The sequence below is a fragment of the Cotesia typhae genome, unplaced genomic scaffold (assembly GCF_013202065.1).
Source record: "Cotesia typhae breed Kobodo isofemale line unplaced genomic scaffold, CoteBio_Ctyphae contig_77, whole genome shotgun sequence".
In the NCBI taxonomy this organism is placed as follows: domain Eukaryota; kingdom Metazoa; phylum Arthropoda; class Insecta; order Hymenoptera; family Braconidae; genus Cotesia; species Cotesia typhae.
In genome coordinates, this window is record NW_027423765.1 from 646,410 (window position 1) to 667,820 (window position 21,411).

General features: G+C 30.6%; 1 protein-coding gene across 1 annotated transcript in view; it reads right to left on the reverse strand.

The window, feature by feature from the left end:
- LOC141532992 (uncharacterized) overlaps window positions 1-21,411 on the reverse strand; it is a 128,890-nt gene that overhangs the window by 97,237 nt on the left and 10,242 nt on the right. The window lies entirely within an intron of this gene.

Genomic DNA, 21,411 nt, shown 5'->3' on the forward strand with positions numbered 1-21,411 from the left:
ACGAGGCTAAAGATGAAATTCAAGGTAAAAGAAAAATGAGTGAAAAAATCATTGAAAAGACTTTCAATGCTCTTCATAAACTTCCAACCAATAAAACTGGCTGTTTGTCTAAAACTCTATGTATAAAAATTGGTATTAAATTGATGATAACTCGTAACATAAACACGAAGGAAGGATTAGTGAATGGAGCTACTGGCATTCTCAGACATATCACTCAAAAAGAAAATTCAGACGAAATTACGATTTTGTGGTTAGAGTTTGATAACAATAACATTGGACGAACTACTCGAAACAATAATTTACATCATATGAAGAATGATCTTAAATTTAAACAAAAAAATATAAATTTTGTTCCTATTTTTCCAATCGTAGTTACAGACATTGCAGTCGGTAAAAAAATGGTTGCATGAAAACAATTTCCTTTAATTTGTGCCGAAAGTATTACAACCCACAAAAGTCAACCCTTGTGGGTTGAAAAAGAATTTTCTATCCATACGCTATCTGCTGGAATTAATTGATACCTAACATATTTTAGTTTACGAATTTACAGTTAGAATCTTTGAGTGTTCTTAGTTTCTAATAGGTGGCATGTGGTTAGAAAATTCTTTCCTACCTAGAAAGTTGACTTTAATATTTGATAGTCCAAATTAAATACCGATTGGATTTACTCTTTGAGTAGTATCTGTTTCCAACAGCAAGTGCACTTCATTTGCTGTTGATGTTTTGACTTGCTCAACTATGAGTGATTCGATGCCCATCAAAGTATTTTCGTGATGAAAATATTATTTAAAAAAAATTTTTTTAAAACATGCATTAATTCTTTTTTATAGTTTTATTTAATTCTGATAAGTAATTTTTTTGAAAAGAAATATTTTCTTCTTTTCCTGTAAAACTGAACAAGTCTTATCTAGTCTTAATAACTCTTTGAGAAATTCCGAAATTGCAGGGAAAATTTGACTTTTGAAGAGTATTGCAGAGTTTTGAAGACTTATTAAGTCTTTCCTTCACTTAGTTAGGGATGTGAAGAATTTCGAAAAGTCTTATTCAGAGTTATAAAGACTTGTCAAGAGTTTTTTCAGAGAATTATTTCCACAAGGGAAGGCCAAACGTATCCATATGTTTGTGTGCATAATAAAGGAATGACACGTACAATGCAGTATGTTGCATATAGTCGAGTTACAGATGTTAAAAATTTGTATATCGATGGGGACTTTAAACCACCAGCTCCGTTAGAATACTAGTGACCTTAAGGTTGAAATAGACAGGTTAAAAAAAGAAAAACGTTTGATAACTTTCGAACAACCGTTAGATGATTTACATGGGATTAAAATTATTTTTCATAACGCTTTATCATTATATAAATATATAGGCTGCATTCAAAATGATAAATGGTTTCATGGAGCTGATGTTATGATATTCGCTGAAACACGCACATTACCCAATGATGATATTTCAATTAATGGATACGATATTGAGTTCAGATCTGATGAGAAAAATGTCAATGGGAAATTTTTACGAGGACTAGTGGTCTATAAGAGACAAAACTGTATTGTTTCTACTATCAATAATGTGACTCAAGATTCCCAATCACAGAACAAAGTAGAACATATTGATTTAGTAACTTTAAAAATAAATGATCTGTTTGTCATTGGCGGTTATAAATCGCCTGATGCTACTCGAGATTTATTCAAGAAGTGCATGAATGAAATGATTAACTCATGTGATATAAATAGTCGCATAGTGATTATTGGTGACTTCAATGAAGATTGCTATAGTCATGAAGTATCATGGTTAGAAAAATACATGAATGAAAATCGTAATTTAAAAAGGTCCTTATCTCCAGCGATTTCAACCACTAATCATAATACTCTAATTGATATGATATTCTCTAATTTAACCGAATATACGTCAGGATCTTATGATAGTATTACTTCTGATCATAAACCAATATTTTTTTGTAGTGAAGCGAATAAAGTAGTTGACAAAACTTTAGTTGACCATTTAATATCGTCAAAAACTTGTATTTCGAAACCAATTCAATCAAATTTTGAAACAGAAGACGAACCTAAAAAAGTTAATATTAGTAGGGGTTCTAAAAATATTCCACGTAAAAATACTACAAGTGTTCCGTGTAAAAAGAAGACGGGTGGAGTTCAAAAATCAACTTTTCTATCTGCTACAGAAATATTACTCAAAATTTTACGCTGTAATTCTTTAGATGAAATTGGACTTATTTTGGATCATAATGGCAATACCATATCTGAAGTGGTACATGAAATATACAACGCTACAAGCAGTAGTATCAATAATTTCCATAGCAACCATTCAAATCATCCTCATCATTATGAAATCAAGTTGAATACAAGCGAATTGTCAAATCAAAATGCTGAAATCAATAAATTACTGAATGAAACATTCATCTTTAGTGATGTCAATAGAGATGGTAATTGTTTATTTCGGGCATTAGCTAAATCTATAAGTCTCAACGAGAATGAATATATGAATATCAAGTTATTTATCATAAAATATATATACTGTAACAAAACCAAATATAATACGCTTCTTTCTCATGGGGCAATTTCTGTCCAAGACGTAGATGGATTTAATATACCTGCTCCGAAAATTGAGGATTTTTTGCGTATGATAGCTCAGGATCATGTTTGGGGAAATGAAGGTTCGTTATATGCAATAAGTGATGCATTAAAAATAATTATTGTTGTCATAGGTGTAGTCCCAGAAACACATGAGATAAACCATATTTTCAAATTAGTACCAAGTAATCCTCAATCGTTGCTACCGTTCACAGTAATAAATGAAGTTAATTATCATTTCTTTGTGGCTCGTAGAAACTCAAACTCTCCGAAATTTGATGGTGATACTTGGCAAGGTATACCTATAATTGTAACTAAAATAGAATTCCTTTTTAATCGTGACAATCAAGTACGCAGAGAATCTCGAAAAAACGTTGTTATTCCTTTGGAAAAATTTGTTAATGCTCCTACTAGAAATAATCTTAAAGAGATAAAAAACTTTTGTGATATTAATATATTAGATATTAGAAAAATTTTAAATGAAATCCATGACAGTACAGACTTAATTGAAATAGAAAAAATATTAAAAGAAAATGATAAAATCATTTCTTGTATATGTTTTTGTATCAAAAATAACATAAATGATTTGAACACTAAAAGTGTTCTCATAAAAAAACATTTAGTACAGAAAGCAGATAGAAAACGTGTAATCAAACAACGATTCCCTGAAGAACTTTTAGATAACTTCAATATTACCAATGTTAATGATGATGGTAATTGTTTCTTTCGAGTAATTGCTGAACTCTTACTTGAAGACGAAGATAAATATCCTATTATTAAACTTTTTATAATCAATTATGTATTTTTAAATTGTGATCATTATGCAATATTATGTAGAGAAGGAATCATAGAAGTTAGGTCAAGTAATAATGATGAAGATGTAATATTGAATCCAACAAGTACAGATTTTCTTAAAATGATAGCAACTGACGGACTTTGGGGAAATGAAGGTTCTATACTTGCAATAAGTAATGCTTTAGGAATAAGATTACTTATTTTCTCTGTTATTGGTTTTACCGCCTCATTAACCATGATTTCCGAATCGAAACCTGAGAAACTAACCTCTTCAAGAACATTGACGATATTCCATGTGGACCGTGTGCATTTTCTAGCTGCTCATGCTAAAGATGATAACATTATATTAAGTATTGAAAACGGATTATGGAAGAATGTGCCGTTATTCCAGTTGCGTGCGATGTTACCATAAACTTATGACGTACATGGTAAAAATGTTGGTTTTGAAGTCGGAGGAGCGTAAGATTAAAGAGTTTTAAAATGAAAGCTGTCACAGGATTTCATAAAAACTTAAACATATGGGTTCTACCTAACATTTACTTTTCTACCAGAGGAATTTTTGGTTTATGAGCGGATTCAATACAATGAAAAGAACCTGAAACGTAATCGGTTAGGAAAAGAATCATATTAATTGTATGATTCATGATGTTATGCATCAAAGAGAGGTTTACGATTGAAAATTTTTTTTGTCTTATTTCAGCAATTATTTTTATTATTATAGTCTGTTAGTTCTCGGAATCAAAATATTTCGCATACTATTAACAAAATAATTTAATACTTTTGAAATATAGATTTAGTGCAACAAAATTGGAAAAAAACACCAATATAGGTGGAAAAATTTTTCTGTCCGTCATGTAAGAAACTCTGGAAACACCCTGTTGAAAAATATTCATTGAAAACAATTAAAGTTATGAGATTTGAATTTTTTTCAATCATTTCAATGAATAGTTGGATATATATAGATATACGATTCAAATGTAGCTAATATTTTCAATTTTTTTTAAGCAATATTTTTAATCAGGGCACTGCTGTAGCTTGCGAAAAAAATCCATTAATTGAGTTAAACTTTTTTTTTTTAAGTCTTTGAAAGAACTGAAGTTCACCAAATGCGAATGGCTAAGTAATTCAGTGTCTTTTGAATTGTGATATATCCATAAATATTATGTACCTTTACTTCAACAGGGGGCGCATGTGCATTACCTTCCTAGTACAGCTGTTATTATTTTCTATTTATTTTTATTATTATGTTATTTTACTATTAAGTGAGCATCATGGGTCGTGCACTTTTGGATTTTCCAAATTTTTTTTTTCCTCTTTTTGATTGAAGGTAAATTACATCGTGACATTCGGATTCAACTGTACTCAATTAATCAAGATTAATGTTTTATTGAGGTTGTAAAACCTCCATTGACATATTTTCTTGAATCTGATGTACTAACAATGATCCATTTGCTTCTGTTTGTTGCACATTGTAACGGAGTACACGGGGCCTTCCGTATCCGAAGAAGCTCTCTGATCCGTGCTAGTTAGTTATCTACCGTTTCCCCAGAGCGCTGTACTCTGAAGTACTTGCGCCAGTAGGTATAAGTTAGTAAGTAAGTCCCTAAGGTGGAAGTGCCGGCGCCGAGAGAGAGAGAGAGAGAGTGGGGAAGACAGAGTGAAGAAAGAAACGAACCAACAAAATTTGGAAAAATCATTGTGACTGAACTGTCGAAACCAACACCTCGTGAAAAGTTCGAATCAGGTAATTATTTTTAATTCGCTCGCTCTAAGTGGAACGAGGCGATGAAAACTTGACAAATTTAATGTTTGCTAGGCCAACATGTCAGCTCGCTTAGATTTGATTTATATCGTAACAAATTCTAATGCCAACTTGCTGTTACAGAAAAGTAATATCTGAGGAGAACGAAACGCGACGTGGTGATCTGGAACTATGCCGCTAATTGGAGAACCTCACCGAGGAGATTTGTACGCAGAAATTTCAACGAGGAGGTGCATCGACGAGGGATTGCTAATAAAAATTAAGGAAAAGCAAAATAACTCCAGGTACAAAAATCATATCTGATCAATTTCTCGGGTTCGTGGCGGCAGCCAGGCCTTATGTCGGCTTATGGTCATCGCCATTTCGCGTTCGGTCACAATCGCGAGTTATTACGAATTAAAATCAAATTTAGAATTAAGATTAGAAAATTTATAAAACTGTTAATGAATAATACCAGGACCTATTTCGGGTTATTAATTAATTTGTTTAGGAAAAATGATTCGTCCTAGTTAGGTTAATTATTTGACACATAGGCCTATCTGGGTTAATAATACTAGGAACACATTTCGGGTTATTAATTTCAGATTTCCATGTCGTGTGTAAAATAATAATTATTAGTGTAACGTTCTAGATTATTGGGATTTTTCCAGTTAAATATTTTTTATATAATTTAATAATTGTAAAACTCCAGGCTGGCTTTGTTAGATGATCGATCGACCTCAGGTGGGCCTATTGCTGAACTCTCTCTTATTTTAGAAGGATTTTGAATAAGGTTTTGTTTGAATAACAAGAAGTTAATTATATTCATAGGTGGTATATTAAAATATTTCAATTTAAAAGAGTCAGTCAGTCTCCGGACATACGTCCGGGGCCTATGATGGTTGTTGGCTGACTGCTGAATTGATTCTTCTGATCCAGTACAATAAAATTACAATAATTAAAAGTGCGAACGTTGCATCTCGGGTTACCCTAGACAGAGAAATCGTCGGAGCTCCGATCTCACAAGTTTAGACCCGAGTCCGGCGACTCTCTTTTCAAAAGATTCCTGGAACTTTGCTGACTATGAATTACATCGCAGCAATAATATTAGAAGAAATGTTAACATTAGATTTTGAATTTAATTGTTAATTTTTAATAATTCTAAAATTAGCTAAAACGTCACAATTAGCAATCGTAAAATTAAAGATTTGGCTTAAGTCAGGAACAATTGAAATTGAGTTAACCGAAATTAAAATTATTTAAGACAAAATTTAATCAACACTAAAATTAATTCATTAAAATCTCTCAGTAAAAAGTTTCAGTAAAATCATCAGAATTAAAATTTACTTAAAATCAGGAAGTAGTTCGGTGGTTGATTTGGAATAAATTTGAATTGTGAAAATAAAATAGAAATAGGAATTGGGATCGGATAATAATTGTTAAAATGTTTGCTCAAATTAATTAGTTAGAAGTGAGGAGTAAAGTATTGGTAAAGTTTTGTTCATAGGGAAAATTGTCAAAAGTTGTACGACAGAGACGCAAGACCGAGAGAAAGATTCGGCCATTTGAACACACGCTAAAACTTAAAATAAAACCTTCTCAAGGTCAAAAATAAAATCTCGGCTTACAACGAAATAACTTTTGTCAAAATTTCACGTTTACAAGGGAAATAAAATTTATTAAAATTTTAACGTTATAAAATGGATTAAATAAAATAGTTTGAATTAAATAAAAATAATTTAGAGGATAATTAAGGTTACTCAAATATCGGAATTAATTAACTTGGAGTGAAAATAGATGGATTCTAATTTATTTAATAAAATTCTCGGATTTGAAAAAAATAGGATTAATTCAAGATACGAAGAACTCTTGTATTAAATAATTATTGTTGTAATATTAAGAACACAGCATTAATTTAGGAATTAGGAAAATTATAATTAGGAAATAAGATATGGCAATCAGGAAATGAGAATGGAATTATTTTAGTAATGGAAAATAATTTATTGTATTATTGTTATTGGAATTTATAAATAGTGTGGTTGTGTGTGAGTACAGAGTCTACCTCGGTTTCATGGTATACTCCTCTGGCTTCGAGGTAGGTCTCTTAGAGTAACGTGAGGGTCCGTGAGATAGCATGAACTAAAATAGAGTAGCGTGAGGGTCCGGTGGACAACGCGAAGAAGAGAGTAGCGTGAGGGTTCAGTCGACAGCGGGCACTACAGCGACGTGAGGGTCAGCTAGACAGCGCGAAGTATAACTGTATGAGAGTTGTGTGTTAATGAGTTTATCCTGCGAATTTTCTGTAACAGTTTTACCTGCTCAGATTGGCCCCTAATCAATTTATAAATAAACTAACAATTTAATAATAAACGACAATAATTATTAGAGCGCCACCAGGGTTTTTAATCACGGTTCCTGTAACCGGTCCAGAGCTGAGGATTCTTATCTAAAGGTAGAGAGAGTGGAGGAAGGTGCTGTTAAATAATAAATAATTAATTAACAATAAATCGATATTCACTAACAACAAATGTAACAATTTAAGCGCTTGTAAAAAATTAACTAAATTTCACTCACTCACTCACACTATAATTATTTAAAACTTATCATCTATAGCCTAACTAATGGCTAACCAGAACCAACGAATTACTCTGCGCAAAGACTGCAGTGCGACAGAGATCGTCTAGCCTAACTAACGGCTAACCAGGTCCAACTTAACACTATTAACACTCTCTATCACACATTACCCATACAAATCTTCACACACATTTCCCACGTTTTTAAAAATTGATTTATAAGTTTTATTTGAAAAATTGATTTTAATTAAATTGAATTAAAATTTTTAATTAAATTATTCAATCATTAGTTTCTAATTAACGCTATTTCAAATCAACAATCAAATTCCAACTAACTTTGAACTAATATTTTTCAACTTCCAAATTCCGATTGCTTATTTTATTTTTGAATTAAAATATTAAATAGATTAAAATTATAAGATTAGATTAAAATTCCTGACTACTTTAATGCCGTGGTCTTAATGTTACAACCATAAATGTTAAACCAAAAGGTCTTGATGTCTTGAATTAATCAACTAAAATATGTGGACAGAGGTCTTAATAATCTGCCGACATAAAAATATTCTAATCGAGAATTATTTTGATAATTATATTAATCCAAATAATTTTAATAATCAAGTTCAAAATTATTAATATAAAATTAACGATGAGAATTAATTAATTATAACCGAATTTTTCTGTGAAAATTCTCAACATAAAATAACTCAATTCCTGGACTTAATGCCCGCGCTGTTAATTATTAATTTCCAGTAAATTTTAATTAATCTAAAATCCACAGACTTAAACCCAAATTAATGAATTTATACGTGATAACATATTTCGCAATATAAAATAATATCAATTAATAATTCTTAATACCATTTTCGATAAAATTTCATGTACAAATTTTCGTTCACAAAATCATCAAAAGTCGACACACTCAATTTTGATTCTAAAATATTCGCTAGTTTCATAGTTATTGACCTTGCGTATTTGGAATTACTGCGACGCAAAATATATCGACGCTCGACCAAAATTCCACGAGAAAATGCTTGTCGATTATTTTTTAAGCATAAAATTAATCACCCGTTCTTGAATTAATTGTTTATAAAATTATAACGATTGAATAAACGAATTTTTCAGATGTTAATTAATTTAATTGATTAATTTTTGTTAGTTACGAATTCTCCTGAAGAATGTAGAAAGAATTTAGCCCTCAAGGTCGATTGAGTGACTCTCAGGTATAAGCCCCCAGGAAAATCACTCAATTCAAACTAGCAAATATCAAATTCTGATTAATTAAATAATCGTCGATTAAACTATCAAATTAATAAATAAAAAGGAGTAGTAACCAAGTAATGGGTAAACCGCGGTCCACTTCTTTCCCACAGAGTAATTATTGATACCTTGACGAACCAAACGATGATCTAGCTCACTCATTGAGGATGAAGTCCTAGTTGTAGTTGGCTTCCTTCGTCTCGTCACGACTCCGGGGATCGGTCCTTCTTGATTTCCGTGGCACTCTGTCTGGCGGTCACACTACTTCTCCCTTTTTCACTGCACAGCTCACCTATAATAACCCAAAGCTACCCCCTCCTATTCTCCCTTTAGACCCGAAGATCGAGACGCGCCAGTGCTATGTCGAATAATTATCGATATCCGGCGACTTATCGATTTAGGGTAATTTTACCCTGTTACATTTTATATATTGTTATATTGGCCTTTAAATCAATTGTAAGTAGGAATGGATAAATATATAATTTTGTAAAACGAATTTTCTGTGTTTAAATTTTGATTCTTTTCAGCAATCTCTCACGACCCTGACCTATAACTCCGTGATCTGGTCCAGTTCTGAATACTGAGTCCAAAAATCCAGTGGCTCCCTTAAAAAATAAAAGGGGTGACCAACGAGCAAACGACATCCTATGTCAACATTATCATTACTTTTTAAATTTATTCCTGACAAGCTAATATCAGAAAGTATATGAGTTTGTGAAACCTCCAGTGACATATTTTCTTGAGTTCGACGGATTAACAATAGCATATTTTCTTCTTTTTGGTTCATTTAACTCGAGTATAAATAAACATCAAAGTTACCACAATTACAGTCCCCCGTAAAACGTAATCTCGTCATTCCCGGTAATGCTTCACCAATGGAAACTAATAGACAACCATATACACTTGAAACTGACATGGAAAAAACTCAGCAGCCGCCATAATTTCAAAAAAAGAATCATATGTGTATAATCTAGACATTTCAGAATAATATAAACCTACATTATCGTATGGGGCGCCAAATTGCATTTAACTGAAGCATTAAAACCGATCCCATTTTATCGTCACGCGAGAAACAATAATATTTCTCATTATATTAGTCATCGAATTGTTTCCATACACCAGTTGTGACAGAGAAGAAAATGAACATGCTCCATTACCGAGAACTTTTTGTACTAAAAAAAAAAAGAAAAAAAAAATTAAGACCCTAAAGGCCATCTCTGCAACTTCCCGCTAATTCCGTTAATACATGGCCGTTTTTTTTAGCTCTTCGAGCTCAAAATTACAATTTGTATGTTATTTTGAGCTCTTCGAGCTCAAAAAGATACCTTTTCAGTGCTTTTGCGCTCTTTGAGCTTAAAAGTCTGATAGAAGTTTCATAGAACACTATTTTTTAGATTTTTAAACCGCAATAACTTTTGAATAAATGAACCGATTTCTACGTGGTTGGCGGCATTCTACGCAGTTTCTTCAAGTCTCATTAGGAATTTCTAAGTTTCAATTGGTCAAACTAAAAATTTCGGAGTAAGTCCGAAAGAACACTTTTTTCGGTTTTCTTTCGTTCACGATGTCTCTCGAAAGAATAAACCGATTTTGACCAGTAATCAAACCAAAAAAGTTTGATCACAATTCACTATGCAAGTCACACACACATACACATATACACACACGCACACGCACACATTTATTTATTTATATGTTAACATAATTAATATTTCATTGACAGAAATCTTCTCTTAGTTAAGTAAAGTATCAGTTATTATTACCTTCTCTAAATAATCATAATCTGGAGCTGTATTTATAAATTGTAAAATTTGTTCCCATTTGAGCACGAAAGCTTTTCGAGATCTGTAACCTTTAGCATTCGTTTTTATCAAACTTTTCAATTTTAAAAAATTAGTGATATCGACGTCATTATTAACACTGAGAGTTTATTTCAACATACTCCATATACTCTACAAAGTCGGTGGTGAGAGTTTTGATTTTAATTCCTCGAAATAAACAATCAAATTATTCTCTTCATTTTTTGATAATGATTTATTATTATCTTCTCTCCATGCCTGGTATGTGTTATAAACCAATAGATACCGATTAGCAGATTTTTTTTCGAATGTACCATTACGTACAATGACTTGTGCTTCATTATCAAAATTTTTAAATACTTCCTCCTCATTTAGAGAACCATTCGATGATGAATCGTCCATGCTAACTACACTTTTATTAACACTGAACTTTATTGAGAAATTTTTTCAATTATAATAATAAATGATTATATTATTAATATTTATTTTATTAATATATATATATATATATATATATATATATATATATATATATATATATATATATATATGATTAATTTTTATATTATTAATAATATTAATTAATTGCATATGTTGTTTAGTCGGGAAAAAATGATCTGACCTGATCAGACATGAACAGGCATAAGTCTTCAGGCCTGATTAGGCATGAAAAATGACCCTGCCTGACCAGACCTGGTCAGGCATGGTCAGGTCTGATCAGATCTGTTCATGTCTGACTCGATCAGGTCCAAAAAAAAAAAGTTGTACCTGTGAGGATTCGAATCGTAGACGCCGCGCTCTCCAGACTGTTACTTTACCTCTTGACCATGTAACTTATCTTTACTTTAGAGGTATCTTTCAAACTACTTCAAGTAATTTAAATTTCATACATGACTTATCTTTACAGTTAAGAAAGTTAACTATGCCTAGTTTATTAATTATTAATAATTTATTATATATCAGAGTTATTTGTTTAAAACGGCTATGTATTTTTTTTGCTCCATTAACATGTGGTTCGATGCATAGTAATAAAAAAAAATTTCTTTAAGGTTTATTCCAGAATTATGATTTTGTTGTTTTCTTATAATTTTAAAGTTTTTTTTTTTTTATTCAAAACGTATAGGTAACTACGAATTATCTGTGTGTTCTACAATTCAACAATCTTTCATACTACAGCAATGAACCAAGGCGTAGCTTAAGATAATAACAGACACCTTGAAAGGATTTATCACCTATCGATATAAACTGATCTATTGCACGCCTCTTTAGCGGAGCGCAGGCAGTGCTCTAGTCTCGACATGTCAAAAAACCCAAACTTTCGAAACTTGAATGACTTTTTTTCTCACTAATATAACACTTACAGGATAATATGAGTGCACTAAAATCGGGTTAAATAATCTATCAAGCACATATGGTATTCTTTATAAACAATTATTTTGTTTAACATAGTAAATAATAACATTAAAATCAATCATTCTTGGACGTCCGTCAGTCTGTGTTTATGAATCCATATATGTGGCAGAGAAATTGGTCGAAAAAGGTATCGTACCAGAATACTTTTTTTCTTATTATATAAAGTTATACCTTGGGCTGATTCCTAGTTAATATTAGCGTTCTAAGTACTGTCGTTTAATCATAATTTGTAAAAAACTAAAATACGACTGTGTATTTGTATATCTATGTATACATTTATTTTTTTCAATATTTTTTCCTCACCTTAGAGTTATGGCGCCACTATATATTTTTTATTGTAGTATTTTTTTTCTTACTTTGGAATTATGGCGCCGCTAAATCATGCCTAGTAGAGTTTTTTGTTTCTTATTATTTTGCTTTTTATATTTTATTTTAATCAATTTTATTGTGAAAAATGAGATTATGAGGCGTGCACTTTTGGATTTTCCAATCTTTTTTTGGTATTTACATGCAATCAAACTCAAACTTTTATTCAAAATCTTGTTTTTCGCGTATTCTTTGGAACACAGTAAGAAATTTTGTGTCATTGCGTCAAAAATCATATTTAAAAATCATTGTTTTGGCATGGAAAATCAAAAACTTCATGCTTAAGCCGATGTTTTCAATGAAAGTTGTACATTTAAAATAATAAGGGGATAGAAATTTATGCGTCATACAGAACAAATTAATTTTAAAAATAGAACTAAAAAAAAATCAGACATGAGCAGACATTAGCAGACCTGATCAGGTCTAATTTCAGGCCTGATCATACAAGAACAGGCATGGTCAGGTCTGATCATTTTTTCTCGGGTACGCAAATAAAAAGAAATCGTGGTTATTTACAGCTGTCAGAGCGCCGGCGCTGAATACTATACACTCTACGGTCAGTGTGTAAGTATATTCACACAAGCACGTTTGTAATAAAGTCACACGACCGAACCAGAAAAAATTCACAGTCCACCAGAGCGCGCTGTAATTCGTGTATGCCACAAAAGTTGTTTTTCCTGACGTGAAAGGCTGCCAGAAGGACCATACTTTCGGGTCGGGGATCAAGAAAAACTTTTTTCAACAGTCTCCGAAAATTATTTAATAACTGATGTGTCATTCGATTCGCATTGGCTTCTAGATGATTTTTGAAAAACATTAAGTTCCGCTTCATTTTTACTAATCAATATATACGATATAATCTTTCGTGAAGAGTAAACTTCAGTCGTGCGTCAGAGCTGATACATACAATTTTTTGATATCCCACATCATTTTGAAAAATTTATAACTTTCTTTGGGTTGAGTAAAAAAAAAATTTGGAAAATCCAAAAGTGAACGCCTCATAAACTCATTTCTTTCCTTTTCTCGTCCTTGTTAACATGTTTATATAAATAAATAAAAACATATAATAAGCCAATAAACCATAAACCAATATAAATGAAATGAAAAATATCTTCACAACGTACTATTGGAAATATTAAAATGTAGAAAAACACCTCAATAGTCAATTATAACTTTACCGTGACTTGTAAGTAAGTACCATTTATAGATATCAGATGGAGTTATATTCACGAGGTTAAATTTAAGATTTTACATTTGAATTTTTTTTTTTTTAATTTTTATTCAATGAACAAACAAAATGCTTTTAAAGAAGTTTAGCTACTTTTTTTATGGTTTTTTTTATCTTCATTACTGCTAACAATCAAATAATTAATCAAATTAAAATAAAATAATAAAAAAAAAAAAAAAAAAAAACAGAAAACTGCTTTGGTTTAGTAATGCCATAACTCTCAGGTGAGGAAAAAAAATACTATAATAAAAATGTATAGATAAATATATAAAAAAATCAACAGTCATATATTAGTTTTTTATAAATAACAATTTAACAACAGTGAATTGAACGCTCATTTTAACTAAGAAATTCTTTCATGTATTACTTTAGATAATTAAAAAAAAATTATTCCAGTACGATAATTTTTTCGACCAATTTTGATGCCACATCCACCCATCCATACACGGACGTCCAGAAAAAATTATGTCTAATGTTATTATTTACTACCCTTGTGGAAATAATTCTCTGAAAAAACTCTTGAAAAGTCTTTATAACTCTGAATAAGACTTTTCGAAAGTCTTCACATCCCTAACTAAGTAAAGGAAAGACTTAATAAGTCTTCAAAACTCTGCAATACTCTTCAAAAGTCAAATTTTCCCTGCAATTTCGGAATTTCTCAAAGAGTTATTAAGACTTTATAAGACTTGTTCAGTTTTACAGGAAAAGAAGAAAATATTTCTTTTCAAAAAAATTGCTTATCAGAATTAAATAAAACTATAAAAAAGAATTAATGCATGTTTTAAAAAAATTTTTTTTAAATAATATTTTCATCACGAAAATACTTTGATGGGCATCGAATCACTCATAGTTGAGCAAGTCAAAACGTCAACAGCAAATGAAGTGCACTTGCTGTTGGAAACAGATATTACTCAAAGAGTAAATCCAATCGGTATTTAATTTGGACTATCAAATATTAAAGTCAACTTTCTAGATAGGAGAGAATTTTCTATCCACACACCATCTGCTGGAATTAATTGATACCTAACATATTTTAGTTTACGAATTTACAGTTAGAATCTTTGAGTGTTCTTAGTTTCTAATAGGTGGAAAACTGAACAAGTCTTATCAAGTCTTAATAACTCTTTGAGAAATTCCGAAATTGCAGGGAAAATTTGATTTTTGAAGAGTATCGCAGAGTTTTGAAGACTTATTAAGTCTTTCCTTTACTTAGTTAGGGATGTGAAGACTTTCGAAAAGTCTTATTCAGAGTTATAAAGACTTTTCAAGAGTTTTTTCAGAGAATTATTTCCACAAGGGTATGTTAAACAAAAAAATTGTTATTGAAATATATTTTATGTGCCTGACAAATTATTTGACTTAATATTAGTGCACTCAAATTAACCTGTAAGTGCAATATAAATAACATAAAATCAATTTCAGTTTCCAGAAAATTGCTTTTTTTGAAATGGCGAGAGTAGAGCACAACCTCAACGCTTCGCTTATGAGGCGTGCAATTTGAATAAATTTTAAGAACCGTTTTTCATAAGGTAAGAAAGATGTAAGACTTTCAACTAAATCGAAAAGGGTCGGGGTCAAAAGTGGTCAATTTAGTATGGAATACCCCATATCTATACACTTGGGTGTTGGTGTCTATTGAATATCAATAAGGATCAAGAAACAATGATAAGAAATAATATTGATATTGACAGTAAAGATAGCAGCTGGGATCTCTTCGTGATCATGGAATGTAATAATGTCGGCTTGCTGCCGAAAATTTTTCTATGTACCCTTCTCAACGAAGAGATTATAGGGTGATTAAGCTAGAGTTATTTGTATTATACAAGGTAGCATTTTGTTTAATTCAACATTTATGTACACGCCATGTCATATACCGATGACACCCTAATATCCAAACATATAATTTTTCCATTGCTCTTCATTTAGAAACATATGATGATGCAATAAGCCGAAAAAATTTTAATTGAAATTCTCACAACTATCCTTAGCAAATAGATCGACTGTCATCTAACTTATCTTCTGAAGAATGTATGAATAATATTATGAATATTATAAAGAATAAAATTTTTAGTAACTAAACGAAATGAAGCAAACTATCATCTAAACATTATCTCTGTTCTTCTCAGTATTCTTTCATATTGTTTCCATACTTCTCGCAACAAGCCTGTAAGCTTGAGAAATCCTGTGACCATAGACATTCTTTACAAATTAAAAAATGTTGTGAATGAGTGTTGAATACTGTCTGTAGAAACTTTTGATAAAATAACATACAGTGTGTTACTTGAATTTCAATATAAATTTTCTGTCGACCGTATTTAACATAAATTGTGTTAATTCTACATAATATTTTTGACAATATATCATCGATATTCTCATTTAAACTTTAAGATGCTCATATTTGAAAAACATTTTCAGGAGGTTCAGGTATCACGAGTTACCACCCTTGTGGAAATAATTCTCTGAAAAAACTCTTGAAAAGTCTTTATAACTCTGAATAAGACTTTTCGAAAGTCTTCACATCCCTAACTAAGTAAAGGAAAGACTTAATAAGTCTTCAAAACTCTGCAATACTCTTCAAAAGTCAAATTTTCCCTGCAATTTCGGAATTTCTCAAAGAGTTATTAAGACTTTATAAGACTTGTTCAGTTTTACAGGAAAAGAAGAAAATATTTCTTTTCAAAAAAATTGCTTATCAGAATTAAATAAAACTATAAAAAGAATTAATGCATGTTTTAAAAAATTTTTTTAAATAATATTTTCATCACGAAAATACTTTGATGGGCATCGAATCACTCATAGTTGAGCAAGTCAAAACGTCAACAGCAAATGAAGTGCACTTGCTGTTGGAAACAGATATTACTCAAAGAGTAAATCCAATCGGTATTTAATTTGGACTATCAAATATTAAAGTCAACTTTCTAGATAGGAGAGAATTTTCTATCCACACGCCATCTGCTGGAATTAATTGATACCTAACATATTTTAGTTTACGAATTTACAGTTAGAATCTTTGAGTGTTCTTAGTTTCTAATAGGTGGAAAACTGAACAAGTCTTATCAAGTCTTAATAACTCTTTGAGAAATTCCGAAATTGCAGGGAAAATTTGACTTTTGAAGAGTATTGCAGAGTTTTGAAGACTTATTAAGTCTTTCTTTTACTTAGTTAGGGATGTGAAGACTTTCGAAAAGTCTTATTCAGAGTTATAAAGACTTTTCAAGAGTTTTTTCAGAGAATTATTTCCACAAGGGAGGCCATCTATTGCCTCAAAATGTATATTTTCCAAAAACAATTCAATGTTGGTAGCAAAAAAGAATTACTTGGCTTGGATGATGTTTGTATTTTCATAAGTATCATTTATGTAAAAGCGTGGTTTAAAGCTCCTTGTTCGATAAGCGCTCCAGCTCAAGAGTTAGAATTCTTGAAAAAATTAATTAATTATAAAAATATTAATACAAAAATTTCAGATGCTACTGTACGGACATTTTCACGACATTTATGGTATCTGACAGAAGAACTAGCTGCTATGTCATTTTTCGATTCTAGTATTAATTTAGAAGTTAAAAAGAAAATGGTAAACGCGATCAAAAAAAAAGAGAACAAAATTGATGAAAAAAGAATAATATTTTCTGCAAATCAACTCAACGCGATTTGTTCCAAAAACATCAGTGATTTTATCACAAAAAGAACCTTAGAATTTTTCGACTAACTTCAGTTATCGCCAGACTGTTTAGACATTGAGCCCGAGCACTGGATAGAAAATGATTCTTATAAACTGTGCTTTGATACTATTAAGAGCATCAAGTATGTTAATGATATTGCTGAACGAGATATCGCATTAATACAAAAATATAATCGAACTCTGACGAAAAACGAAGAGCAAAAACAATTTATTCTGCAAATAGTACAATTATATCGTCAGCAATATCCTAATTATAATAAGTTAAATTTTATTAATAACTAAATAAATGTTTTTAACATGCCTGATCTCATTTCAAACTAATTTTTTTCCTTAAATGTAAAGATTTCTGACAATAAATGCCTAAAATTGCATATTTTGATTTTTTGTTTAATTTTCATGACCAGTAAATATATGAATTTTTGACTTTAAAAAATGAAACCACGTATGATTTTGTAAAAAATTTTATGCCCTTCAAGAATCTGCCATCAAAAAATTTTGATCTCCAGTGGTTCAAAAGTTACATTATTTTTAATGAAAAAAGATTTTTTTGTGTGTTATTTCAATTGGAAACTTTGAATGCTTACCGACACCTTTCAAAATTAAGCTAAAAATCTCTCCTTGCAGGGGAATTTTTTTTTCGATATATAGGTTCATTTGAACCCATAAAATCGATAGGTTAGTTTTTTGGCTCACCCTAATATATATATATATATATATTAGGGTGGTCGTTAAAAATTAAATTTCTTGAGACGCCCCCTAAAAAGCTTCCTTTCGATGAAAAAAGAGTGAGAAAATTTTTTATAATTTTTTTAATCCAAGACAACACGTGCCTCAAGCCGATTTAAGCTAATTTTTGGGTATAATAATGTTTTTTGAGGATTTATAATAATAAATATAATTTCATACAAAATACGAACAAACAGAGAACCCAAATTCATGAAAATACGATAGTTAATGAAAATTACCATAAATATTCCGAACTGTAAGGTCTGTTTATCAAAAAAATTGATGATATTTTAATTTATATTTTTATTTTATGACAAAATTGATACAAATTTAATTTTAATCCACAGTTTTTATCATTCCATTCTTTAAGTAAACTTTCTTTCATTGTCTTGATTCCTTTGCTTCTGTAATCATCTCAAATTTGAATGAGGAATGGCTTTTGTTTTTCATTTTTTGTGAATAAATGGTTGTACTCTTGCATTAGTTTAACACCTCGTTCTGCAACATCGTTAACGACTGATAAATTTGTTACAGCCGTCGAACAATCTCGATAATTAGAGTCTTCTAACCAATTTTCACAATTTTCAGTCAACCAGCTCGTATTTAGTCCAAGTTTATGGAAAAAATTAATAGAAGTTGCATTAATAACCTGTTCTAATCCTTGGTCAAATAATTTTGGGATATCCGCACGAGATACTACAGTTCTCCTAAGAACTTGTTCATTATTGTCTAATAAATCAGGTTCATCTGCATGTTATGAGAATTCAATGACTTTTTTAACCATTTTCTGTTTCCTTTCCGTATCTACATCATCATCGAATAAAGCCAATAAACAATTTTCATGATTTAGATACCATAAATGGTTTAAAATTTTACCTAAAGCACTCTCGTACATTTTTTTATCAATAGGTTGAAAGTTGTAAATAGATTTAATCAACTGAAAATCACAGTTTGGTGCCTTAATCGATGATGTGGCGGCGAAGCATATTCGTAAATAAATTTTCACAACAAACACGCAAATCATGCCCAGGCTTTTTTCTTCCGTAGACTTTAGTTTAAAAGTAAATCGTAACAGAAATATTTTCAACGAATATATTGCCTTAGCCATCCATCTGGCCTGATGCATAGCTCCAGGAGTATGAAACCTGATGTTAACAGGTATTATTCCAATAAATAGCAAGCTTAATTCTAGCAGTTTTAAATAATCTTTTCTAACATAGTTCAAAAAAAGTTGTTGCTTAATGAATTCATGAATGTCTTGAATATCATTTTCTAATAATTTACCAATCAAGGGATCCGCTATTCCACTTTTAAATTGAGTTGGGTCTAATTCATCCCACTCTTTCTTGAATCGAGCAAATATCAGCATATTTGGTCCAGAAACATTAGTTAACTTACTGTCAAATACAGCTCTCAATACAACCTCAAATATATGATGTCTGCTTGGCAAAATAAGAAGATCTTTCTCTAAAAAATACTCAATCAAAACTGCACTTGCCATTGCTCGGCCTGTAGCATTTTCTAACGGTGGTATCGATAGAATTTTGGTTTCATTTTCAAATAAAACTATTATTGGAAGACGGCCTACGAAATTTCTGCCAGTTATATCAGGTAAGTGTTTACCGTCCCAATGAACAATCAATCTACGAAGATCTTTATTTCCAAATCTTGTTTGGATTTCAGTCGCTCTTTTTTTCTGAAATTTTCACGTTTTTGTTTTATCGATGGTCGATTAACGATGTAGTGGGTTGCATCAAGTTCCACAGCTTCAAGAAATGCAATTAATAAGCCTGTTGCATCGCGATCACTAATTTTGCACTTATCTAACATGGTATATAATTTTGGAGTCACAATGTCTATTATTCCACGAGATCTTTTCGGTGGTGGCGGTTCTTCATCTTAGTTCATAACGAAACTAGGATCTCTGTGAAGACTTTCTTGACTGAATGATGACGGGGTTGATTCGTACTGTGAAGTTGGTTCAGATTCTTCTATATTAATAGAAAAAAAAATTTTTTTAATTAAAGAATAGATATCAAAAATATCCGACTTATATTAACACTTACCAGATATATCTTCAACGTCGTCAATAAATCCAACACGATTTGGTTGACGTTGATTTAATAAAAATCTTTTTGTACTGTCATCAACCACTGTTAAAAAATCGCTGTGTGCTATATCAAACAAATTATTTAAGTGCGATGAAAATACTGTTTCATTGTTTTCCTGAATATCATTTCGTCTTGATGAGTTTTTCTATAAACTTTTCCAATCGTTGTATAAATCATCAATTTTTTTCATACACCGAGATTTTTGTTGTATTGGAAATTTTACTTTTTGCCAAAAAGTAACTAATTCATCATACACTAAACTTTCACTGACTTTCAAACTATGTTTCAATATTCGGGTGTTGTAAAACAAAAATTTTAATACTTGTAAATTAGATGGAAGTTGATTACCCGCAATTTCGTGATGTGTCTCTCCGATTAAAAATATGTTTTCTACTTAGTTTTCCATTAAAAAAATAGTATCGTTTAAAATGTTCAATGTTTAACCTTACATTCGCACCACATGCAAGACTTTTACAAGTAATAATAAATAACTCAGTAACTTCTAACAAAACGTACCATTCAGTTCCTAAGTAAACTCAATAAGTAATAAACGATATTACATGGAAAAGATAAGATGTTTTAGTTATAACAATATTGAGTTAATGATTTATATAAAGCATCGGATACAAATTTTGCAATGTAAACTATACAAAAACTACCGACGTATATGCCACTGCTAGTAACTTATCGACAGAGAAGGATTTGACGCTTTTATCTAAGTTACCCAGCATGTGTGCATCCGCAATTTTTAGAAGCATTTTCTCAAAAATAACTCATATATAAATGCTTACAGACGTTGAAAAAACGATAAAAATATAATAAAAATTAAAAAATAAACTTAAATCACGAAGAATTTAGAACTTTTTGTAAAACTATAATTTGAAATTCATCACTGGGAATAATAATACTAAAAGTGTTTCATTGTTAAAACATTTCCAATCTTCAAATAATTTTTACATTACTCTTAACAAGAAGTTTCATTAAAAATCAGGAAATTACCAAAAAATTAACTTAAATCGGCTTGAGTCACGTGCTATCTTCAGTAACAAAAATATATATATACTAGCTGTTACCCGCCCACTTCTCTGGGCAATTATAGAATTGTATTTTTCGATCTAAACTTAAAATTTGA